Source organism: Pleurodeles waltl, chromosome 11 (assembly GCF_031143425.1).
Source record: "Pleurodeles waltl isolate 20211129_DDA chromosome 11, aPleWal1.hap1.20221129, whole genome shotgun sequence".
In the NCBI taxonomy this organism is placed as follows: domain Eukaryota; kingdom Metazoa; phylum Chordata; class Amphibia; order Caudata; family Salamandridae; genus Pleurodeles; species Pleurodeles waltl.
The window spans coordinates 11266268-11292003 of NC_090450.1; the positions used below are offsets into that span (position 1 = coordinate 11266268).

Sequence of the window (25736 nt, forward strand, 5' to 3'; positions counted from 1 at the left end):
GGGGGTAAGTCCCTTCACCACCAAGGTCCTTCCAGGAGGTGAACATCTTATCCTGCACCAAACATCTGAAGCTTCACTTCTTCTGCAGGTTTTGGCACTCTAATAACTCATTGCAACTTCCATCTCCCTTACCATATCGCCGACACACTGTGCCTTACTTTGGTCACATGACTGCCTGATAATAATAAATTAATAAATGCAAAAACAATGAAATACAATGTATTTTAAAAAAATACAGTAAATATATACATTTATAAATTACCTGTTGCTTCAGACTGCCCTCCTGCAGCACCAACAGTCATTCCAACTATTCTGGAATGCCACGGCCATCTTAAAATGGGATGCTACCATCTTAAGATGGCCACCACTAGTTCTACAAAGGCTGAATCACACCAGTACACAGTAGTGCAATGTGATGCAGCCATCTTGTTAATGAAGAGGAGGGGTCTAATTAAGAGGCAATCCTTAGGATGAGGGAAAACATATAGGGATGAAATGTACTTTATTTGTGCAGTATGCTGGACATGCCGACGCAACACCAGCCCACGAAGCTTCATTGTCTTTCTTAACAGGCTTATGAGGTAATCTGTGGCCTCTCTGACTTTGCCAATATCAGATGGCCCGCACATTCCACCTGAATCCAACAACGTCACAAAGGCATCGAATAGATGTGGGATGAGTTGGACCAACAGCATCTCAGGTGAGCTTTGATATTGCTTCAAGCACCTTTATTTTGAGGTCTCTCAGGAATATGAGCCAGATTTTAACTACTCCAGCTACAAGCTGAGCCTTGCAGACTGCTTTAAACTGCACTCACTGAGGTGTCTGTTGTCAGACCGCGCAGATGAGATCTGCAGCACATGAGATCTGCAGCACATGAAGGATTTACGAATTTCTGCGTCCGAGTTGATTCCAGGTTCAGTCTTAAACCCAGTTTGGAGGCATGTGAGGATTTTCTTTGAGTGCCAAACTCTACTAGAAGGGATTTCACAACACCCCAATACTCCAGTTATAGGGGCCATTAGATAGTCCACACAAAGGTTGACTTTTGTGCTGAACAGGACTATTTAAACTTTTTGGCACAGGCCTGGACGGTAATGCTTAATATTATAAGAAAATATGAGCTGGGAAATAAAGCCCTTCAATTCAAATAATGGGAAAGCAACGTAATGGAGAATATACACTACAAATTAAAAAGTGTCAAGAACCTATTGTATTTTTACAGGAATTAGTTGGTTTTTATAGTCTATAAAGCTAGATAGGGTGTATCGGAGCACTGTACTAAATTCTGATTGTGAATCACATGCGAGTTTAGCCAGAGTGGGCAGAGGGGACCCCTATCAATGATCAGTGAGAGGCACTATGAAGAGATTGTCCGCAGGGTGTACAAGTTCCTGATTTTAAGCTTTTTCACTCCGCCTTTATGATTCAGCAATTGTATGCCAGATTAATGACTACCAAGATTCACACTCCCCACGATGGATCACATTTGAACAATCGTTACTGAATGGTTTCTCATTCAAAGCTATCATTCCTATGTCGAACTGTACTTTTATATCCAAAAATCCCATTTTAAAATATTCACATAATTTATTACAAACTTAATATTTTACTAATCTTGATGTTTAACAATGTGTTTTATCCTCGAATTTGTTATAATAAATTTCTTAAATTAAAATTGCTATAAACACTGGAAGTAGAAGGGTATTATGTTTGTTCAACAACGTGTAAAAGACAATTCTAATGTAACTTTCCCCCAATTACAATCACAGCATCACTTAACTGACTCCTGTGTAAAGGAATATGAAATAATTTCCTCTACGCTCCATTCCTTTTTTTCTCACTCACCAATTCCCCCTCCCCCAGTCACACCAATGCCTCTGACATATCTGGATTTTGTCCACCATGATTCTATCCCCAAAGCTGCTGATATATAAACATTGTCGTCACCTACATCTGTTAGAACTACAAGTGCTCTTGAATTACTGTGGGCAGCTGATCTACCCATATAATGTTCTGTACAATTCTGGGACAGCGTTTAGCATAACATATTCAATACCTCCAAAGCTGCTTGTGTTACTCAGTCCCTACTTGTTGTTTACTATAGGGCTGTTACTGCCCTAGAATGTATTTCCATCGGCTGCTTCACTGTGTTGGTCATGCTCCATATGCAATGGATCTTTAACACACGTGTCGTATTATTGCTCTCATGTTAATACGTTTTGGAACTCTATTTGGCCAACATGCTTAAAGATTTTCGAATGTGATATACCACTAAGTTTTCAAAATGTGTTTTTATGTTCCTGAGGACCTAGGTTTGAACATTTATCTCCTAATCCTTTGTTGTTTGATCGCTTTACTGCACTTGCTTTTAAAATGATACTTTCTTGTTGGATAGATGTTTGTAAACTATCTATGTTAATATGGTGGAACTTTATATGTGATGAACACAGACTCCATTCTGTCCCTTCACTGAAGTTGCATCAGAAGATTAAATCTGGTTGCATTGGTTGCCTTTCGCTACCGTTCTTTCCTGGCGCTCAGCAACACCTTAATCGACTCTCTCTTCTTCTCGTTCTCAGACTCTTTTATATTTCCTGTTCCTTTTTACTCCTCTTCTTACTCTCTTTTCCCATCTATCTCCTCTTTCTTTTCATACAAAATGACAAGACAATCTTTTCATTAGATAAAAGTGTCTCCTAAAATTGCAGTACTTGTTGATGTCTGAATTGCTTCACAAATGTTATTTTTTTAGTATAGCTATTTGAGTCTTCAATAAAAATCATTTAACCCAAAAAAGAAGAGATTGTCTGCAGATGTTTTCTGAACTGCAGAGGCGAGGAGGGGTTCTGTCATGTATTTATGCTCACATCTGGAAAAGGCTTGACTGCATTAGTCTTTGCACTTCTTCACCTGTTGTCTGACAGTGCCAAGGCTCAGTGAACAGGTCCATGTAGATGATCCTGTGTTTGGCAATGCAGTATCTGTGTGTGATGCCACACGCCTTGCGGGCTCAGAGGTATGGCCACTGCAGAGCTTTCAAAGTGGCAAAAGTATGGTGACATTTCTGCAACTTGTTGCACTGTGGAGGACACTCTTCCCTGGGGTTAAGGGGAATCCAGGGCTGGCTTTAGAGCTGTGCGACTGGTGCAGCTGCATTGGGTGCTGACCTGGAAGGGGGGCACTGACCTCAGAGCCGCGCTATGTTTAGCAATAAATTAGGATTTAAAAGCATCTGCTGCAGAGTTCTTTGTGCTCCAGCTTTCAGGCAGGAATAACCATGTGAATATAACTCTAGTGATTAATGCTCCTGCTGGAGCGAGAGAGATCAGGAGTTTATCTAGTGGTAGTTGTGACTCGCCATACAGTAGCGCAGATGGTTAATAAGCCTGCTGCAAAGAACAGATCTGTATTTTATGTGGAGAGCTGACTGGATTAGTAAAGCCAGCCGTTAACAGCACTTTAAAAACAAAATACATGTATGAGAGAGAGGGGTTCTGGAGAGATGAGGGGTGCTTTTGGCAGGTGATATTGAGGGAATCCAAGGACGTGGCAATGGGGGGCAAGCAGGTGCCAAGAAAGATTGTCACACTGGGAGCCACTAGAGTTAAAGTCGGCCCTGGGTAAACGCAGGACAAACAGTGAGTAAGATATTACCCCGGTGCGACTGGGAGAGAATGAAGACTTGAACAGTGGTGCTGAGGTATTCTTCAAGGGGGTAGTCTAAACTACAGATTGATTCAGTGCTGTCAGTGTTTCCCTGCATGTTTAAGAGTGGTCAGACTAAATGGTACAGCTACATGATTTTCCATTTGTGGGACGATGGTTCGTAAATCATGTTGTTCATATCGGGGAGCCACTCTTGGATGCGGGGTTCTTTGATGACATTGGAGTTGAGGATGATTTCTAATTGAACTGGGTTGAGTTTCAGATAGGTGCTTGACTCCGTGCTTGGATGGTGGCTGCATTCTTGCGGTGGGTAATGTTTTTACCTGTGGAGACTTTTAAATACAATTGCATGTCGCCGCCTTATTGGTGAATCTTAATTCTGTGAGTGCCAAGGATAATTTTTGTTATTCTGTGTACATAGTGAAGATCTTCAGGAAAAGGAACAAGCGAATATTGATTACTCCCAACTGGAATAGCATCTGTCTTGATGCTGAAAGACTGTCTGGAGGCCGAGGGCTTTGTTCACAAAGGTAACCTACACTTTTGAGTAATTTTAAACTTTTGAGTACATTTACTGCTTTCCAGTATTCACAAACAGCACTTTTGTAGTAACTTAGACTTTTGTATGTATTATTTAATTATAAAATAGTTAATTGATATTAAAATGAATACTAAAAATGTTTTGTATTTATTTTTACTTCACGTTTTTAATGTAAAATAGGTAATTACATACTTTATAATTAGATAATAAAAATGTACTATTTTTACATCTCATTTTAATGTTAATTATATTTATTTACATTTTCAGCTATTTAAAATATTTAATCGTTTTTCCCAAGGGGTCTGTGAATACTGAAATATAGTAAATTTACTAAAAAGTGTAAACGTACTCAAAATAGCAGTGTGCAAACCAGGCCCATGTTGTTTACTTGGGTATGGGTTCATCGATGCCAGCTGGCCCGTGAAGTTAGATGGCGCCAGCCTGTTCGATGGTTTTGCATATGGAAGGTGGGTAATAGGGCGATAGGTGGCTAGGTTATTGGGGTCTGAGTCAGACCCAAAGGTCACTTTCCTTGCTGTGCCAGGGTCCATGGCATCCTTGCTATGCTGTTGGCACTTGTGGCACCATTATGTAAACGGTAGTCACTACAAACGGGTGGTAGTCACCGCTGACCCGGCTAGCCTGCACTGAGCGTTGTCACATGTCGGTGGAAGAAGCCACAATGTGGTAGAAGAAATGCTTATATTAATCTCAACCACCGGCAATTGCTGGGAGCCGTGACATCACTTGGCCCCTCCAATAGGGTGGGAATACATTTTCATGGACTCCTCCACCCTGCACGCATCTGTTGCTGAGCCAAAGCACAGGTAAGTATTTGGGAGCTGGTGGTGAGTGAAGGTGGTGGCAGTGGTTACTAAGACCTTCATTGCAGTGCGGGTGGGTTGAGAGATGACCTACAGTTTACTAGAGGAGGGGTTTCAGATGGGGAAAGTGTGGGGGGTTAAATACAGTGGCCCTGCACCTCAGTGACCTTTGGTTCGAGTTCTCGCTATATATTACCGCCAAAAAAAAAAAAAAAAAATGCTGCAATCCTGCATTCTGCTGTGTGTGCTGCTCCCATATTGACACAGCGCCCCCTGCAGCCCAGTCAAGGACAGCGCTTTCTCTATCCTGCATCCCTGGCTGTGCTGAGTGTAGTCCTCCATCACTGACACAGCACCCCCTGCGGCCCAGTCAAGGTCAGCACTTTCTCTATCCTGCATCACTGGCTGTGCTGAGTGTACCCCTCCATCACTGACACAGCGCCCCCTATGGCCCAGTCAAGTACAGCGCTTTCTCCACCCTGCATCACTGGCTGTGCTGAGTGTAGTCCTCCATCACTGACACAGCGCCGCCTGCGGCCCAGTCAAGGACAGCGCTTTCTCCACCCTGCATCACTGGCTATGCTGAGTGTAGTCCTCCATCACTGACACAGCGCCGCCTGCGACCCAGTCAAGGACAGCGCTTTCTCCACCCTGCATCACTGGCTGTGCTCAGTGTACCCCTCCATCACTGACACAGCGCCCCCTGCGGCCCAGTCAAGGACAGCGCTTTCTCCACCCTGCATCACTGGCTGTGCTCAGTGTACCCCTCCATCACTGACACAGTCCCCCCTGCGGCCCAGTCAAGGACAGCGCTTTCTCCACCCTGCATCACTGGCTGTGCTGAGTGCAGTCCTCCATCACTGACACAGTGCCCCCTGCAGCCCAGTCAAGGACAGCGCTTTCTCCACCCTGCATCACTGGCTGTGCTGAGTGCAGTCCTCCATCACTGACACAGTGCCCCCTGCCGCCCAGTCAAGGTCAGCGCTTTCTCCACCCTGCATCACTGGCTGTGCTGGGTGTAGTCCTCCATCACTGACACAGTGCCCCCTGCGGCCCAGTCAAGGACAACGCTTTCTCCACCCTGCATCACTGGCTGTGCTGAGTGTAGTCCTCCATCACTGACACAGCGCACCCTGCGGCCCAGTCAAGTACAGCGCTTTCTCCACCCTGCATCACTGGCTGTGCTGAGTGTAGTCCTCCATCACTGACACAGCGCCCCCTGCGGCCCAGTCAAGGTCAGCGCTTTCTCCATCCTGCGTCACTGGCTGTGCTGAGTGTAGTCCTCCATCACTGACACAGCGCCCCCTGCCGGCCCACTCAAGGACAGCGCTTTCTCCATCCTGCGTCACTGGCTGTGCTGAGTGCAGTCCTCGATCACTGACACAGCGCCCCCTGCGGCACAGTCAAGGACAGCGCTTTCTCCATCCTGCATCACTGGCTGTGCTGAGTGTACCCCTCCATCACTGACACAGCGCCTCCTGCGGCCCAGTCAAGGTCAGCGCTTTCTCCATCCTGCATCACTGGCGGTGCTGGGTGTAGTCCTCCATCACTGACACAGCGCACCCTGCGGCCCAGTCAAGGACAACGCTTTCTCCACCCTGCATCACTGGCTGTGCTGAGTGTAGCCCTCCATCACTGACACAGCGCCCCCTGCCGGCCCAGTCAAGTACAGCGCTTTCTCCACCCTGCATCACTGGCTGTGCTGAGTGTAGCCCTCCATCACTGACACAGCGCCCCCTGCCGGCCCAGTCAAGTACAGCGCTTTCTCCACCCTGCATCACTGGCTGTGCTGAGTGTACCCCTCCATCACTGACACAGCGCACCCTGCGGCCCAGTCAAGGACAACGCTTTCTCCACCCTGCATCACTGGCTGCGCTGAGTGTACCCCTCCATCACTGACACAGCGCACCCTGCGGCCCAGTCAAGTACAGCGCTTTCTCCACCCTGCATCACTGGCTGTGCTGAGTGTACCCCTCCATCACTGACACAGCGCCCTCTGCCGGCCCAGTCAAGTACAGCGTTTTCTCCATCCTGCGTCACTGGCTGTGCTGAGTGTAGTCCTCCATCACTGACACAGCGCCCCCTGCCGGCCCACTCAAGGACAGCGCTTTCTCCATCCTGCATCACTGGCTGTGCTGAGTGTACCCCTCCATCACTGACACAGCGCCCCCTGCGGCCCAGTCAAGGTCAGCGCTTTCTCCACCCTGCATCACTGGCTGTGCTCAGTGTACCCCTCCATCACTGACACAGTCCCCCCTGCGGCCCAGTCAAGGACAGCGCTTTCTCCACCCTGCATCACTGGCTGTGCTGAGTGCAGTCCTCCATCACTGACACAGTGCCCCCTGCAGCCCAGTCAAGTACAGCGCTTTCTCCACCCTGCATCACTGGCTGTGCTGAGTGTAGTCCTCCATCACTGACACAGCGCCCCCTGCGGCCCAGTCAAGGTCAGCGCTTTCTCCATCCTGCGTCACTGGCTGTGCTGAGTGTAGTCCTCCATCACTGACACAGCGCCCCCTGCCGGCCCACTCAAGGACAGCGCTTTCTCCATCCTGCGTCACTGGCTGTGCTGAGTGCAGTCCTCGATCACTGACACAGCGCCCCCTGCGGCACAGTCAAGGACAGCGCTTTCTCCATCCTGCATCACTGGCTGTGCTGAGTGTACCCCTCCATCACTGACACAGCGCCTCCTGCGGCCCAGTCAAGGTCAGCGCTTTCTCCATCCTGCATCACTGGCGGTGCTGGGTGTAGTCCTCCATCACTGACACAGCGCACCCTGCGGCCCAGTCAAGGACAACGCTTTCTCCACCCTGCATCACTGGCTGTGCTGAGTGTAGCCCTCCATCACTGACACAGCGCCCCCTGCCGGCCCAGTCAAGTACAGCGCTTTCTCCACCCTGCATCACTGGCTGTGCTGAGTGTAGCCCTCCATCACTGACACAGCGCCCCCTGCCGGCCCAGTCAAGTACAGCGCTTTCTCCACCCTGCATCACTGGCTGTGCTGAGTGTACCCCTCCATCACTGACACAGCGCACCCTGCGGCCCAGTCAAGGACAACGCTTTCTCCACCCTGCATCACTGGCTGCGCTGAGTGTACCCCTCCATCACTGACACAGCGCACCCTGCGGCCCAGTCAAGTACAGCGCTTTCTCCACCCTGCATCACTGGCTGTGCTGAGTGTACCCCTCCATCACTGACACAGCGCCCTCTGCCGGCCCAGTCAAGTACAGCGTTTTCTCCATCCTGCGTCACTGGCTGTGCTGAGTGTAGTCCTCCATCACTGACACAGCGCCCCCTGCCGGCCCACTCAAGGACAGCGCTTTCTCCATCCTGCATCACTGGCTGTGCTGAGTGTACCCCTCCATCACTGACACAGCGCCCCCTGCGGCCCAGTCAAGGTCAGCGCTTTCTCCATCCTGCGTCACTGGCTGTGCTGAGTGTAGTCCTCCATCACTGACACAGCGCCCCGTGCCGGCCCACTCAAGGACAGCGCTTTCTCCATCCTGCATCACCGGCTGTGCTGGGTGTAGTCCTCGATCACTGACACAGCGCTCCCTGCCGACCCAGTCAAGGACAGCGCTTTCTCCATCCTGCATCACTGGCTGTGCTGAGTGTACCCCTCCATCACTGACACAGCGCCCCCTGCCGGCCCAGTCAAGGACAACGCTTTCTCCACCCTGCATCACTGGCTGTGCTGAGTGTAGTCCTCCATCGCTGACACAGCGAAGCCTGCGGCCCAGTCAAGGACAGCGCTTTCTCCATCCTGCGTCACTGGCTGTGCTCAGTGTACCCCTCCATCACTGACACTGCGCCCCCTGCGGCCCACTCAAGGACAGCGCTTTCTCCACCCTGCATCACTGGCTGTGCGGAGTGCAGTCCTCCATCACTGACACAGTGCCCCCTGCGGCCCAGTCAAGGACAACGCTTTCTCCACCCAGCATCACTGGCTGTGGTGAGTGTACCCCTCCATCACTGACACAGCGCCCCCTGCCGGCCCAGTCAAGTACAGCGCTTTCTCCACCCTGCATCACTGGCTGTGCTGAGTGTAGCCCTCCATCACTGACACAGCGCCCCCTGCCGGCCCAGTCAAGTACAGCGCTTTCTCCACCCTGCATCACTGGCTGTGCTGAGTGTACCCCTCCATCACTGACACAGCGCACCCTGCGGCCCAGTCAAGGACAACGCTTTCTCCACCCTGCATCACTGGCTGCGCTGAGTGTACCCCTCCATCACTGACACAGCGCACCCTGCGGCCCAGTCAAGTACAGCGCTTTCTCCACCCTGCATCACTGGCTGTGCTGAGTGTACCCCTCCATCACTGACACAGCGCCCTCTGCCGGCCCAGTCAAGTACAGCGTTTTCTCCATCCTGCGTCACTGGCTGTGCTGAGTGTAGTCCTCCATCACTGACACAGCGCCCCCTGCCGGCCCACTCAAGGACAGCGCTTTCTCCATCCTGCATCACTGGCTGTGCTGAGTGTACCCCTCCATCACTGACACAGCGCCCCCTGCGGCCCAGTCAAGGTCAGCGCTTTCTCCATCCTGCGTCACTGGCTGTGCTGAGTGTAGTCCTCCATCACTGACACAGCGCCCCGTGCCGGCCCACTCAAGGACAGCGCTTTCTCCATCCTGCATCACCGGCTGTGCTGGGTGTAGTCCTCGATCACTGACACAGCGCTCCCTGCCGACCCAGTCAAGGACAGCGCTTTCTCCATCCTGCATCACTGGCTGTGCTGAGTGTACCCCTCCATCACTGACACAGCGCCCCCTGCCGGCCCAGTCAAGGACAACGCTTTCTCCACCCTGCATCACTGGCTGTGCTGAGTGTAGTCCTCCATCGCTGACACAGCGAAGCCTGCGGCCCAGTCAAGGACAGCGCTTTCTCCATCCTGCGTCACTGGCTGTGCTCAGTGTACCCCTCCATCACTGACACTGCGCCCCCTGCGGCCCACTCAAGGACAGCGCTTTCTCCACCCTGCATCACTGGCTGTGCGGAGTGCAGTCCTCCATCACTGACACAGTGCCCCCTGCAGACCCAGTCAAGTACAGCGCTTTCTCCACCCAGCATCACTGGCTGTGGTGAGTGTACCCCTCCATCACTGCCACAGCGAACCCTGCGGCCCATCCGGGACATGCTGTCCTCCATCCTCTACCACTGGCGGATTTATGGGTTCTGTAAGCGGCTGCCTCAGATGACCCCGCCGTCTCATTTCACAGACATCTGAGCATCACTGCAGCGCTCCCGGGGGAGGGGGGTGGGTGTCAGACATCCCCAGCCCCCAGCGCACCGCTGGCTCCCGCACTGACAGGCCATCGGCCCTGGCCTCATGGAAGTAATATCCGTCCGGCTGATGGGGACCACGGCTGCTGATCGCCAGCAATGAGGATAGTGCTTCAATGTACGCCTATATATAGCGCTTTCCAGACCCCGGCGAGGCATGAAGCACACGCTTTACTAGGCATCCAAGGAACAGGTGTCCAGTCGTGCGAGTCAGGGGTGGACAGGAATACGATGAGATGCACCGCGTGTTCACAAGGCCGATGCCTGTGAAAGGGGGTAGGGCTGGGGCAGAGTCACTCAAATTCATCTGAAAACCAACTGGACCAGTGACGCGACAACCATGTGTCAGGCTGGTCTCTAACGCGGCAGTGGGGCTGGGACAGGGTCAGCCACACACCTGGCGTCCTGCACATGAAGGGCCCGAGTCGTATGTACTAGTTTGGGGTTGATTCATAAACCTTCCAGCCGATGTCACCCAAGGTGGAGTTTACATGAAGTGCAGGTCCCAGATACTGTTCCGCCCTCCGTCGCTGCGGCCCGGGGGGGACGCGGGCTGCTTACCTCTGAGGCTGTGAGGAGTTTGCTTTAGTACAGAGGGAGGGCAGAGCTCACGCCGTGCCTCACGCGCCATTTTCCGGATACACACTAATATGTTTCTCTCATCAAACTCCTTCATAAGAGTATTTATAACTTTCCCCATCCTGATAACAAACCATCCCTCCCCAAAAGTACCCCCCCCAAACACCACAACCCCCGTTTGAATCTCCCTTCATTTTCCATTTTCACTCTGGATGTCCCATTCCACACTAGGGACCGCATCCTGCCTGAACCCCAGCAGGGGCTCATACACAATGCCTTCCTGCTGTCCCCACTTTCTGTGTCCGGCCACAAACCCAGAGATTTCCTGTTCACCTCTGGTCCGGTTCACGACTGTCCGTTTTCTCGCTTCCCCGGTAGGAGAGATGTCCAGTCACTCACAACCCGTCTTTCCCTCTGTACTTGTCTCAGGTGTGCACCCCCTGTGGCACTGTTTCACCAGTCCTTCAACTGTAGAATGTCGTGGGGCCAAGATATTGTGGCAAAATATCGAGCAGCAGGTGTAGTGTCACCGGGTCCCGGATACGAGTGGCCCAAAACACCCCAATCAAAGTTGTTATTTTCCTGCGGGACTGAGGATGGTGGGCGCATTTTCCTGGCAGTGGGGCTCATGGCAGCCTAGATTTTCTTGCATCAGGCCTACCGCCTGCTTGGGCTCTCATACTGCGTGTATCTTTCCAACCCCAGCCCCCCAGCTCCTGGCTACCTCATGTCCTATCGCACCCCGATTCAGAAAAAATCAAGTCCTCCAAGGTGACCCCCTTGGGCTCTCAGAGATCCCCTCAGCACCCCGACACTTGATGGGTGCCTACCACCCCACCTTAAGTTAGGCTGCCACCACCTCCACTGGGCACACAAGGCCCGACCCCCTCCTTTTCAGCCTGCGAGCCCGGACTCTGCTGATCGGGACGGGTGATTTCCACACTTCCTTTTACCGCAGCGATTTAAATGGAAGCATAGAAGTGCACATCCTTTTCTGAGTATCTGCTTGCTCCTGAGAAGTACCGGTACTCATCCATTGTAATGTATTGCAGCCGTGATGAGAAGTGCAGGTACTCTCCCATTAAATGTATTGCAGCCGTGCTGGTACTCTCCCAATAAATGTACAGCAGCAGTGCTGAGAAGTGCCGGTACTCTCCCATTAAATGTAATACTGCAGTGATATGAAGTGCTGGTACTCTCCCATTAAATGTACTGCAGCCGTGCTGAGAAGTGCCGGTACTCTCCCAATAAATGTACTGCAGCAGTGCTGAGAAGTGCCGGTACTCTCCCATTAAATGTACTGCTGCAGTGATATGAAGTGCTGGTACTCTCCCATTAAATGTACTGCAGCCGTGCTGAGAAGTGCAGGTACTCTCCCATTAAATGTATTTCAGTAGTGCTGGTACTCTCCCAATAAATGTACTGCAGCAGTGCTCAGAAGTGCCGGTACTCTCCCATTAAATGTACTGCAGCAGCGCTGAGAAGTGCCGGTACTCTCCCATTAAATGTACTGCAGCAGTGCTGAGAAGTGCCGGTACTCTCCCATTAAATGTATTGCAGCAGTGCTGAGAAGTGCAGGTACTCTCCCATTAAAAGTACTGCAGCAATGCTGATAAGTGTGGGTACTCTCCCATTAAATGTATTGCAGCAGTGCTGAGAAGTACAGATACTCTCCCATTAAATGTATTGCAGTAGTGCTGAGAAGTGCAGGTACTCTCCCATTTAATGTATTTCAGTTGTGCTGAGAAGTGTGGGTACTCTCCCTTTCAAATTAAAGAAGTGCCGGCAAGAGAGCAGCCAGAAAATTAAAATACCCCTCACTTCAAACCAAAGCTTTAATGGCACCAAGCAAATAAAGCATGTCATCACAGCCCTCTCCAGAAGAGCTCTTGTCTTTTCCAGGAAAGCATATATCCATTCATCCTTTCATCCTTACATCCACCTGCTAATAGCCTCAGTTTCACTTTGACATTCTGTCATCCATTTATTCTTTCATCTATCATTCAGTTTTTCACCACTCCATCCGTCCGCTCATCCATATTCAAACCTGTCCATCCATCCACCCTTTCACTCATCCATCTCGCCATCCACCCTTTCACTTATCATCCATCCTGTCAGACATTCATAAATCTATCCACCCTTTCACTACATCAACTTATCCACCTTTCACTCATTCTTTCACTTTTCCATTTACCCACTCATCCACCCATCCATCCATTTAAGCTGCAGACAAAAGAGGCTCATCAAGAACACCACCCGCTGTAGCTGCTAAAGCGGGAAGATGATGATGCCCCTGAGTACCCGTACTCGGTACCGGACAGCACCTGCCCACATAAAGCACTCTGTGGCCACATCATCTAACATTAGCTCTTCTGTGCCTTTTCACCAATAACTTGGAGTATGCAGGACTCCACAACAAAATGATTGAAAAAATAGGCTACAACATCTTCCATTCCTACCTGGAAGTACAGTGTCGCCTGTCCTGTTACACCATCTCACTCGATAGGCCTGCTCTCGTGCCTCGAACGCTCCCCTTCCAATGCCATCTATGAGAGCATTCCATGGAACCTCGACCACGTGAACGAAATGCTTTTGCCAAGGCATGTTATGCCACTCTCCAATAGACATCACTATGTCACCTATGTGTCTTCTGTCGCTCCGAGAGGTGGGTTTTATAATGCCCTTCGTGGACAGCACCATCTGTCAACAGAACGCCCTGCCTGGTGCATCAATCGGGCATGCAAAGGCCAAATGCCTCAGCAGGGAGAGGGTCTGGCGTAACGGCTGAGGGAACCAGGTTCGAGTCGGCGTCAGATCAACATCCTTCATACTGAGCAAATCACTAACGGCCTGATATAGAGTTTGGCAGGATGTGGTTACTCTGTCACTGAAGTGACGGATATCCCGTCTGCCGACTTACGATCCCATTATATCCCATGGGAATCGCAATACCGCGGACGGGATATCCGTCATGTGTGTGATGATGTAACCCGTCCACCAAACTCTAAATCAGTAGCAAAATTAACAGATGATGTGCGGAATGTGGAACGAACCAAATGTTCACCCCAGTCACAGATCTGGGTTTAATCCATCTGTTTTTTTGCTTGCCGTGTCATTCCAGTTTGTACTCAGCCGAATGAAAACCAGTCTTGACCCTGTTCCCCAAGGGAACAGTCCATCCCAACCTGCCAGGCCAGGTCCTCCTTGGACCAGAAAGAAGCATCCTGGGACCGGTTTCGTGGTATCACCCCCTCCTCAGCCAGGCTAGCTTGAATCCAGTGGCATGGGAAGCACGGGACCCACGTCTGGGCATACCCTTCCCACTTAGGGCGAAAAATGCAAAAAGAAGAGATGATTAATGGAATGTGGAACGAATCCACAAATCCGTCCATCCTTTGTGTTTGTTTGCTTTTGTAACTCTAAATCAGGCCCTGATTCTCCCCATGCCTACAATTCAGCACCTTCAAACCCTCACAGTAATTTGCTGTGCTGTACAAATCCTGCACTTATTTGTTTATTTAGCACCAGCTGCATCGGTCTCAGCCCACCTCTTGTCTTACTCATGGCTTCTAACGCAAGCTCTTCCATTCTTTCTAAGTTGTCTTCCAGTACTCTCCCTTCTCCTCTGTCTAGTCTACAAGTAGGAAAGCATTGAGTTACTTCAGGCCACACTCCGGCCTCGTCTGTCTCCTAGTTGCTCATTTTAGGAAGGCAATGAATGTTTTAGACTGCATCCAAGATTTGTCACAACTCATAGACAGAGAGTTGACCTCATAAATTGTACCCCTGAATTGGATGCCTATAAAATGAGAGTCTTTCTAGTCATCAGGCTGCAGCTGAAGTGCTGACCCTGTGCCACATTTTACCATCACAGCACTTACTCTGCATCTTCTCATCAGCGCCGCTGGTGGAGTAATGCACAGACTATTCCTTCTGGTCGATGTAATAGCTCATTGATGACTCTTTCAGGTGAGGTGGGAGGTGTACCAGTCTAAAGTAACCTACCACCCCCTCTTGGGCACTACGCGCAAAGGTGAGAAGTTCAAGTTTTGTATTAGTGGCTTCCAAACAGGACCTTTCCTCGACCTTTGGTAATGTAGCCTGAATCCAAACTGAATCCCCTCCTTAATCTTCCTCGTTCTCTGTCTGTCCAGGTAGGGGACCATCCAACCTTCCCTCTTTTCCAGCCTCAATGGAGAATGGTCCTTTCCCCAGCAGCCCTCTCCTGGTGGCTGCTGCTTGTCCATTCCTGGGTAGGCCACAGGGCACTCTGTGCCATGACCTGGTTAGTGTTACTACCTACATTCAAACATTCCAGCTTTGAAGATCTGTACCCTACTGTCTTGTTGAAGGCTCAGCATGCACACTCCCTGCCAACTTCTGCAGGAACTCAGTCACACTTTGGGCGGTGGGAGTCACGTTGCATGCAGGACAGTAGTCCATGGGCGATGGCTGATGACTCCTTTGAGTTCTTTTTCTAGAAGGCTCTACCACGCAATGGAGCTATGACCCCGTTGGCAAGTGTGCATGCAGAAAACAAGTTGTCTATTTTTACATATGCTGTAATATCCTTTGTGGGAACTCCACAGCATCTCCACCAGCCCAGGGTGCAGACTGTGGCCCTCATTCTGACCTTGGCGGTCTTTTCGCAAGACCGCTGAGTTACCGCCGCGGTGAAGACCGCCGACCGCGGCGGTGTGCCGCTGTGCGCATTCTGACCGCTGGGAGCGTTCCGCCGGAAAACCGCCAGCAGCCACACTGGCGGTCGGCGGGAAAGTGGAGACTGGTCAACCTCCACCGCCACGCCAGCAGAACACCGCCCACAGAATTACGACCCACATTTCTGTGTGGCGGTCTTCTGTTGGCGGTCTTCTGTTGGCGGTCACGTCCCTATGGCTCCCGTCGCCTCCCGGAGGACCAACGCACAAGGTAAGTTGATCGTCCGTGAGGGGAGGGGGTGGGGGGGTGTTGTGTGATGTGGGCGTGCATGGGGGTGTGCGTGTGAGTGTGTAGAGGGGGTGTGTGAGTGCGTGTATGCGGGCGGGGGGTGCTGCTGTGTCTATGGGTAATGTGTGCTGTTCGGCAGGTGCGCATGTCGGCATGTATGTGTGCGGGTATGTGTCCCCGTTGTGTATGTGTGTGTAGGGGGTGTGTATATGTGCATGTTGGGGGTGTGTGCATGTCGGGGTACATGTATGTGCATGTCGGGGTGGGGGTGGGGAGGGGGTTCGTACCACCTCTGGGGGGTGGCAGGGGGGTGGAGGGTGTGGGGGGAGGACTCGGGTGGGTAGTGGGGGGTGGGGGAGACCCCTATCAGTGCCAGGGAAGGAATTCCCTGGCCCCGATAGTGCTTACCGCCATGGTTCGCACGGCGGTTCCCGCCCGCAATAAACCGCGGCGGTAGGCAGGGTCATAATACCCTTGGCGGTCTTGGGACGACCGCCGGGCCGGAGTGCGCAAACTCCAGCCCCGCGGTCATGACCGCCGTGGCGGTCGGAGTGGAGAAGTAGCGGTCGGTCGCGGCGGGGACCGCCGCGGTCAGAATGCCATTTTTAATACCGCCGGTCTGTTCGCGGTCCGACCGCCGTCTCTCCGCCGACCGCCAGGGTCAGAATGAGGGCCTGTATGTCTACGGATGTTCCCAGTTGTGGGAACTTCACAGAACACCCACCAACAGTAGCAGAACAGGGTGCATCTTCACCACTGGTGCAGCAATGAAACAGCTTCTTCACTAATCTGAACCTTCAACCTTATGACTTGCTTCAGGTTGGAACTATGGATGGAGCACTTGGCCCAGCGGGATGTTGGCCAGCACCATGGGTGCAGCAGGCACGGTGGGACCTCCTGAAAGAGGGAGACTCGTGTAGTGACCTAGGCTCTACTCACCATGCCGCTGATGAGGGAGGCACTAAAGTCTGTGTAGCAACTAACACGGAATTGACGTTTGTTTGTCTCGTACATACACACTAGGGTGATGATCGATGCTGAGCCTTTTAGGAGTGTTGGTATTTATGATAACTAAGGTGGTAGTGGTGATGGAGGAGGTAATGTCAGTGGTGGTGGTGGTACCAAGGGTGATTGTGGTATTGATGTTGGTGGCTGTGGTGGTGATGTTGGTAGTAATGTCAGTGGTGGTAGTAGTAGTAGTGGTGACAGTGGTAGTAATGTCAGTGGTTGTGGAAGTGGTGATGGTGGTAGTAATGTCGGTGGTTGTGTTGGTGATGGTGGTAGTAATGGTGGTTGTGGTGGTGGCAGTGGTGATGGTGGTAGTAATGTCAGTGGAGGTGGTGGCAGTAGTGGCGATGGTGGTAGTAATGTAGGAAGTTGTGGTTGCGGCTGTTGTGGTGGCTGTGGTTGTGGTGGTAGTAATGTCTGTGGTGGTGGTAGTGATGGTGGTGGTAGTAATGGTGGTGGTGATGGTCGTGGTGGTGATGGTAATGTCAGTGGTTGTGGTGGTAGTAATGTCAGTTGTGGTGCTGGTGGTTGTTTTGGTGATTGTTGTGGTGGTAGTAGTAATGTCAGTGGTTGGGGTGGTGGTTGTGGTGGTAGTAATGTTGGTGGTTGTGCTGGTGGTTGTGGTGATGGTGGTAGCAATGTTGGTAGCTGTGGTGATGGTAATAATGGTGGTGGTGATAGTTGTGGTGGTAGTGGTGATGGTCGTAGTAATGTTGGAGGTTGTGGTTGCTGTGGTAGTGGTTGTGTTTTTTGTTGTGGTGGTTGTTGTGATGGTGGCTGTGGTTGTGGTGGTAGTAATGTCAGTGGTGGTGGTATGAATGTTGGTTGCGGTGATGGTTGTGGTGGTGGTGGTAATGGGTGTTGTTGTGGTGGTGGTTGTGTTTTTTGTTGTGGTGGTTGTTGTGATGGTGGCTGTGGTTGTGGTGGTAGTAATGCCGGTGGTGGTAGTAATGTTGGGGGCAGTGATGGTTGTGGTGGTGGTGTTGATGGGTGTTGTTGTGGTGATGGTTGTGCTGGTAGTAGTGATAATGGTGGTGACTGCAACAGTGCATGTTACGGTGGTAAGGATGGAGGTCAGGCTTTGAAAAGGTTATGTGCTGGTGCTGCAGAAGCTTTTGATAAGCATTATTATTCTGGGGCAGGTATCATGCGTAGCCCGGCAGGTCCACCAGAGGGGCTTCAGGCACCCAGCCTTAAAAATCACAACGAGCAGCAAGTTGACCACATCAGAGGAGCTGCAAAGGGGCTCGGCGTGGGCAAGACATGAACAGCCTGGTAGGTTTATTAGAGAACCCGCCTGGTGTTCAGTGCTGGGAGAACAGTGCGGGCCCATAAGAAGGTGAAGCAGATTGACGGCCTAGAGGAGCGCAAAGCGGAAGTGGGCGAGTAGCTGGACTGTGGGGCAGAGAAGTGGCCAGGGAGGGGCTGCTGAGCGGAGGGCCGCTGTAGAGCCGGGGCGCTCTGTGCAGCAGTGGACATTGGGTTCTGGTTATGGCCATAACAGAGTATGCTGTTGGCTATTAACATTCTCTACAGCCCACTGTGTCGTGGCATAAAGCATGTACACCACAGTTGTATGTAAAACAAGCATTGTCAAATCTCTCCTGTGCTAGAGCTATTTGCCTCAACAATGTGTTTTAGTCATGTTGTACACCAGTGTGGCTGCTGTTCAGCATAGTCAAAAGTTAGTGTCATAAAGTGGAGTAGAGTGCAGTGGAGTGGAGTGGATTAGAGTGCAATTGAGTGGAGTGGATTCCTGTGAAGTGGAGTGGATTCCAGTGCAGTTGAGTGAATTGCAGTGGAGTGGACTACAGCGGATTACACTGGAGTAGAATGGGGTGGATTACATTGGAGTGGATTGAAGTGTACTGGAATGGATTGCAGTGGAGTGGATTATAACTGATTGAAGTGAGTTACATTGGATTACAGAGGAGAGGATTACAGTGGAGTGGATTACAGTAGAATGGGGTGGATTACAGTGGGACTAGTGGAGTGGATTGGAATGGATTACAGTGAAGTGCAGTGGATTACAGTGGTGTCGAGTGAATTACAGAGGATTACAGTGAATTACAGTGAAGTGGATTGGAGTGGATTGCAGTGGATTAGAACAGAGTGGATTGGGTGGATTACAGTAGGTTACTTTAGATTACAATGTGGTGGTTTACAGAGGAGTGAATTACATTCAAATACAGTGGACCACCATGGTGAGGATTACAGTGGAGTGGAGTGGATTACAGGGAAGTGAATTAGAGCATAGTAGATTGCAGCGAAGTAGAGTGGAGAGGGTAACAGTGGATTGGAGTGTATTACAGTGGAGTGGATTGGAGTGGACTGGATTACAACTGACCTGAGTGGGGCACACTGGATTAAAGTGAGTTGGAGTGGATTAAAATGCATTGTAGTGGACTACAGTGGATTGGAATGGGCTACAGAGGGCAGAGCGCCTCCCTTGCCCCCTGGTTTCCTTTAGAACTTGCTGGCCTGCTGTTTTCTGGCCCCAGGCCTTGCTGGCCTTGCTTTTTTAAAGACCCTCCCTTCATTCCCGCGTCTCAGGCACCCCGCGTTCACCGCATTTTTTTCTGCTGCCCTCCTCCCACCCTAGGACCCATATAATTGCCCCATCTCGCTGTACTTTTGCTTGCAATAAAGAGCCCCAAATAACTGCCTCAGGTACAGTATCACTGCACAGATCACCCTGACTATATACAATAAAAACAGAATGCCCTAAGCGTGCCACCCCTGCCAGGTCAGCATGTATCGACATGGAATGAACGGCAGAGGAAATCTCGGCGTCAGCTCAACACCCTGTGATTCAAAGCAAATCACCTAATCTCCGTGTATCTTTAAAAAAGGAAAGCATGGCCCTCGTTCATGTTGTGTGTGTTTGTATGAAAAATAAATCTCAATTTTACAATCGCTTCACAGCTGGATTAGAGATGACAGATGCAATCAGGGGCCTTTGCCTTCATCCAAAGCAGGCCAACTTCATCCAAACGTTCCTTAAAAGAACCTGCCTAAGCCATGGGCTCCCCTGTGAAACACTCAGTAACAGCTGCAGAAACAAAGAAAAACATACAACCCAAGCCTTTCTGTTCAGGGAAACTGGCTAACTTTCAACCAAAAATTCCTGAAAAGAAACTCCACAAGCAGGGCTCATGCTGTAAAACTGTCCGTTTTAGTACCCGAGCCGCCCACGCTGCCTTTATTTCAAGTCTAGAATAACAAACAACACGAAATACGAACATGATGGAGGTGCAGTAGGAAACACTAAATAAAGGTACAATTAAAATGCAGGGTGACAGAAAAGGAAACCATCACACCCTCCCCGCGTAAATGAACGCAGCCAAGCTGCACGTAGTAACAGTTGCAGAAACAAAACAAAACAAGCATTTGCAATGCAATAGGTCTCGCATATTTTGAACAAGTTAATTGTCATCTTTTGAAACAGCGCCCAGGAGAAAAAACAAAAGAAAACATAAGTGGAAACTGAGAAAAACAACTTAACAAAATAAAAGAAAGTTAGCTTAAAAAAAATAAAACTTTGCAATTTTGTTTGTTCTGCTGTACACGTTTTTGACAGTCACATTCCTTCTGTTTGTGGGGCCTGGAAGTTAAAAAAAACAAAATAGTACCCCGGTCACCTCGGGAGCAGCGTACGGGCACTAATTAAGTTGAGTCAATCAGTTCTTGGTCCCTGCTCCAAACAGAGGAATCGAAATGATGCCAAACATGCCTTGACGAATTACGAGGCTGTAAAGACGAGTGCCACGCAAACCAACAAGCGGTGAGCGGCAGGCGGGCTGCAAGCCCTTTACTTAACACAACAGTGTCTCGCATGCAAGACGCATGTGCTAGCACATGCACTCACAGGATCGACCCTAACAAAATGTAGCTCCCACAAACAAAAGTGTGGAAGAGCACAAGTAATTCGGCAATGCTTTGTGGCAAGGTTCAAAGGATGAAAAGGAGGGCAACCTATCATGCACTGACCGCCAAAAGCAAGCACTTAAAAGTGACATTGAACACAACAAATGAAAAGCAAAGGACAGGCTATAAGCCTACTGACTGTAAACAAAATGCCTTGAAGAGACAGAGCATGCATGTGCTGTCTAGGCGAGAAGCACATACTGGTTCAAAGTGATAAGTCGGAGCATATAAACAATGCAATACTTAGGTTGTTGCCATAAAAAAAAGTATGTAAGAGGCAAACTAATAGATGGAAATGCATAAAAAACATATCCTTTAGTTAAGTGCCACCCTCCTGGCACCTCTGCGGTAGTCTGGGCCGGACTGCTTCCACTTGAGCAAAACTTAGGGTGATTTGCGTATCAGTGATCTCTATTTAAAGTGGCACAATTGGCAAAAAACAACTGACTGAAATGATGCCCAAGTGATCACCAGTGGCTGAGGTTAATTAAAGTATTCCTTCCATTCCTTGTTGTTTGTTTGCAATAGACATCCTAAGTCAGACAGGTATGCCCAGATGTGGGGCCAGTGCTCATTGTGCCTCGAGTTATACATCACAGATGTGCCAAAGTAGACCTACATTGGTCTGGGGTTGCTTGTGTTCCTCTCTAGAGTGGATCTGGCCTGGCTGTTTTAGCTGGACTGTTCCTGTTGGAGACGGAACAAAGTTGGATTTCATGTGAATTGTCTCCTAATAGAGAGGCACAGAGGCTGAAAAAGTATGGACTGGAATGTGGCCCGAACAATTGCCAGTAGCCAATAGACATTTTAAGAGACCTAACAGCACCCACAATTGCTTTTATAGTGATGCTCAAACATCTTCTCCTGCCTTTCCTCCCACTCTCAACCCCATGTATAATGTCTGAAAGTCCTCTTTTCCTGCTGTGATCCAACAGTAATATCAGACAAGTTCTCCTGAGCACAGGGAACTCGAGAGAGACAGGCAGTCCTTGTAACAAGTACTGACTCTTCTAGGAATCTTAAGAGCCAGGTACTATTTCATGGCTAATTCAATTCCCAGGACCTCCTTTTCAAGCTTTGACTCTCAGGAGGTAGTGAGGACGATAAGCCAGGGCTTACTCATGGATGATGCTGTGGGACAAAATACTGAAATATAGTTAAAACTTGAATGGTGAAGAATTCATCTCATAGAAAAGAAAATAAGTGATGGATTCCACTGTCTCTGTTGACACTTAACATTGAAAAGACATTTGACAGGGTGAGTTGGGAATTCTTACAGAAATTCATGTTAAAATTTGAGATGGGGAACACTAGGCTCACAAGGCCATGGTGCATTCTAACACTACAGCCAACATAGCACTTAATGGGATTTTATCAAGAAAAGTAATGAAAAATGAGGCGCCCAGCAGAGCTGCGTCATGTCTCCTTTGTTCTTTGCTATGGCTACAGAACTGTTAGCACAGCAAGTAAGAACTTCCAAGAGCATTTGAGGCGCAGAATTTTCAGGAACCACTCCCAACATCTCACTCGTTGCCGATGATGTTTTGCTGTCCATCACAGACTCAATGAATCCAGTACCACATTCACCACAGTACTGGAAGAATACAGGAGTAATTCAGCTTCAAAATGAATCCCAATACATTGGACCTGTTGCAGAGGACTGATGGGGTTGGAAGAGCAAGGATGGGAAACTGTAGGATTTTGGGTGAACTTCAAATCCATCTGGTATTTAGGTATGCACCTTACCCAGACAACAGAATCTTTGTAGATGCTGACACCCCCCACCCCCTTCCAGATTAGAAGAACGTTTTTAAAAACATAGGTAGGTGGAGGTACTCTTACATTTCATTCATGGGAAAGACGACTGCCTTGAAGACCTTGGTGGTCCCGTGACTGCGGTACGTCTTCCAATCTTTATCCCGTTAAGGCCCCTTTGAGAACCTAGAAACAATAGAGAGAGTCTTCCTGTGCTTTGTGAGCCGAGGATAGCCGGCGTGAGTATAGAAGACAATTCTAATACAACCAAAGCAGAAGTTTTTCCAGACATATGAAGTGATTATAATACCTTGCAGCAGAGAGTCAGAGGGGAATGGTTTCAAATATATTCTAACAAACACTAGGTGGCTTGGTGGTAGCGCACCAACCACGGTGGGATTAACTGTGGCTCAAATTATTTTGGACTATTCCAAATTAAAATCTCATGTTCTCAAAGTCCTGGTCCCATAGTAGACATTCATACTTAGTGGAGGCAACTCACAGCTTTTCATGTACGTCTGCTAGAGAGGACCACAGGTAGTGGGGGCTCTGCATATGTTTGTTCGGGTTTTTATTTGGCCTTCCATTGGCTACAACCTTTGTAAAGATGATGCTTCTCTCCAGGCAAAGGCACGCCTTGCCCAAACTGAGCTAAACTAGTGGGGTGTGCAAAAAATGTCTCCCTTTTCTATTAAGTATTTTGTGAATCAAACCAAACACAAAAGAGCCTGACTACAATGGCCTGGGCAGAAAGGAGGGTAACACAGAGACACCCAGGCAGGGATGGAGCTACTGATGGTGCAGAAAGTGCACTTGTACCAGGATTGAGGCAGGAGGGGGGCTGATACTGCTCTGTACTGGCAGGCAGATTACACACCATCCTCTCTGAATGAATGAGGATAGCAGTGAGAAAAAGTGAGAGAAAGAGGAAGGAAATAACCATGAGTGAGATAGAGGAGGGGAGAGACATAGTAATGGATAGGGAAGAGCAAGGGAGGGACAAGGTCCCCCTTTTTCTTCGTTGTGTTAGGGCCCATACACCCTGCTACATCACTTCACACAGGGTTAGTGTTACCACACCCAGCCTGTTGCTCCCCAACCCTTTGTGTGAACCTAGTCATAATACAAACACATATCTCACACTGGGAACACTGAGGGGTTCTAGACAAGAATAATACACAGATTAACCAGCCTTCTCACCCTGGGGTACAAGCCTGTACCCCATAACTGTTCCATTATCTGCGACCAACTGTTAGTGTGTCATGGTCTGGGTAGGGGGACGGTAGTTCCCCATGCTATAAAGGAGCACAACTTTGGTTTGACCCACACTAGCAGAATCAGGTAATTTATTGATGACCTGGTCATCTCACAAAGATATAGAGCATCTATGTCCACACCAGGCACTTATGGCCATACAGCTCTGGCTCCACATGTCTGGCAAGTCCCCAAACTTCCTCACCAGACAGGTAAGAACAGAAACCTCACAATCTCTTGTTATCTGTTTGAGTACCTCAGAGAGTTATTTTTTTTTCTTTGCATTCTGGTACCTGTAGCTCTGAAATTACAATGGAATAAATGGAACTCCAAATACCTGTCTGAAAGAATAATAATTAGACGGCCTACTCATTCATGAAATTAGGGAATGCGCAAGCTGTAAAACTGCTCCAATCACATCAGTATTATCTCAGGGATTTTTGTGGCTGTGGCCAGATGTGTTTTGGGCCCCTTCTTTGGAGCAACTTTGAATTGTGTTCCATTTTCTAGTAGTGCAAGTGTGCATGATGTCAAAGAACATTGAATTACATATATATCGGGGGTCTAAAAATCCCTAAAATCTCACTGGATAGAGAAAGAGTCAAAGACAGAGTTAAGCAGACAGAGGTTCTGATAAAAAAAAAAAAATCGACAAAGAGTGAGTGAAAAATCATTTTGCAGGGGGCCTGGGTAGGTGGGGGCCCTGGGCAATTGCCCACTTAGTGTTACCAGTTCTGTAAAATGTAAATAGAATGGGCACTGGCTCCGCCCAGACGATTATCATTTCACCCTCTCACCTTATGGTATTAGCTGTTTGGTGTATCATTCCACCATCCAGAAAGTGCTTCTATGAGAATCCATGAGGGACTATTTTACATCGGAAAAGTACACGCAACCATCAAGCTGTGTGTCACATTCAAAACTTTGGCCCTCATTACGATTCCGGCGGGCGGCGGAGGCCGCCCGCCAGAATTCCGCCCTCCATAATACCGCTCCGCGGTCAGAAGACCGCAGAGGGTATTATGAGTTTTTCCCTGGGCTGGCGGGCGGTCTCCAAAAGACCGCCCGCCAGCCCAGGGAAAAACTCCCTTCCCACGAGGATGCCGGCTCGTAATAGAGCCAGCGGAGTGGGAAGGTGCGACGGGTGCTGTTGCACCCGTCGCGTATTTCACTGTCTGCAAGACAGACAGTGAAATACATTTTGGGGCCCTCTTACGGGGGCCCCTGCAGTGCCCATGCCGTTGGCATGGGCACTGCAGGGGCCCCCAGGGGCCCCGCGACTCCCCCTCCCGCCATCCGGTTCCCGGCGGGAGAACCGCCAGGAACTGGATGGCAGGAGGGGGAGTCGGAATCCCCAAGCCGGCGCAGCAAGCTGCGCCGGCTTGGAGGATTCCTTGGGGGCAGCGGGAAACCGGCGGGAGACCGCCGGTTTCCCTTCTCTGACCGTGGCTAAGCCGCCGCGGTCAGAATGCCCCGCGGGGCACCGCCGGCCTGTCGGCGGTGCCACCGCGTCCCGCGGCCCTGGCGGACGTAATCCGCCAGGGTCGTAATGACCACCTTTATCTCTTATATGCGTCCTATGCAGAAAGCAACCCTTGTTTTGCAATTTTTTCGCAGCATCAGCAAAGCTATTACGGCTATCTTTAATGTGATAAATACCGCTTGTGCGCCCAATATATGCAAACAGGATTTACGAATGTCAGTGTTTACATGTGTTGTCATGGTGGCACACTAGTGCCAGACCTACTGGCTTTGCAAATGCTTGTTTCTTTTCTCTCCTCCTCCCCTGAGTGTTCACCTACTCGGCCTATCGCAACTTCCCTGCTTACCTGCGCCCCCCACCCTTGTGGCATATGTTACTGAAATTACTCACGTGGCCAGGGATTTTGTGAACTCTAACATAGCTGACGTACATTCCAATCACGTATATCTTACCGTGATGTGCTACATTTTAG

At 49.8% G+C, this 25736-nt stretch overlaps 1 long non-coding RNA gene across 1 annotated transcript in view; it reads left to right on the forward strand.

Moving 5' to 3' along the window:
- LOC138265230 (uncharacterized) overlaps positions 1-25736 on the forward strand; it is a 119883-nt gene that overhangs the window by 91078 nt on the left and 3069 nt on the right. Inside the window, exon 2 of the long non-coding RNA XR_011199317.1 lies at positions 573-700. This is a non-coding gene — a long non-coding RNA (uncharacterized lncRNA). The remainder of the gene's footprint in view (positions 1-572; positions 701-25736) is intronic.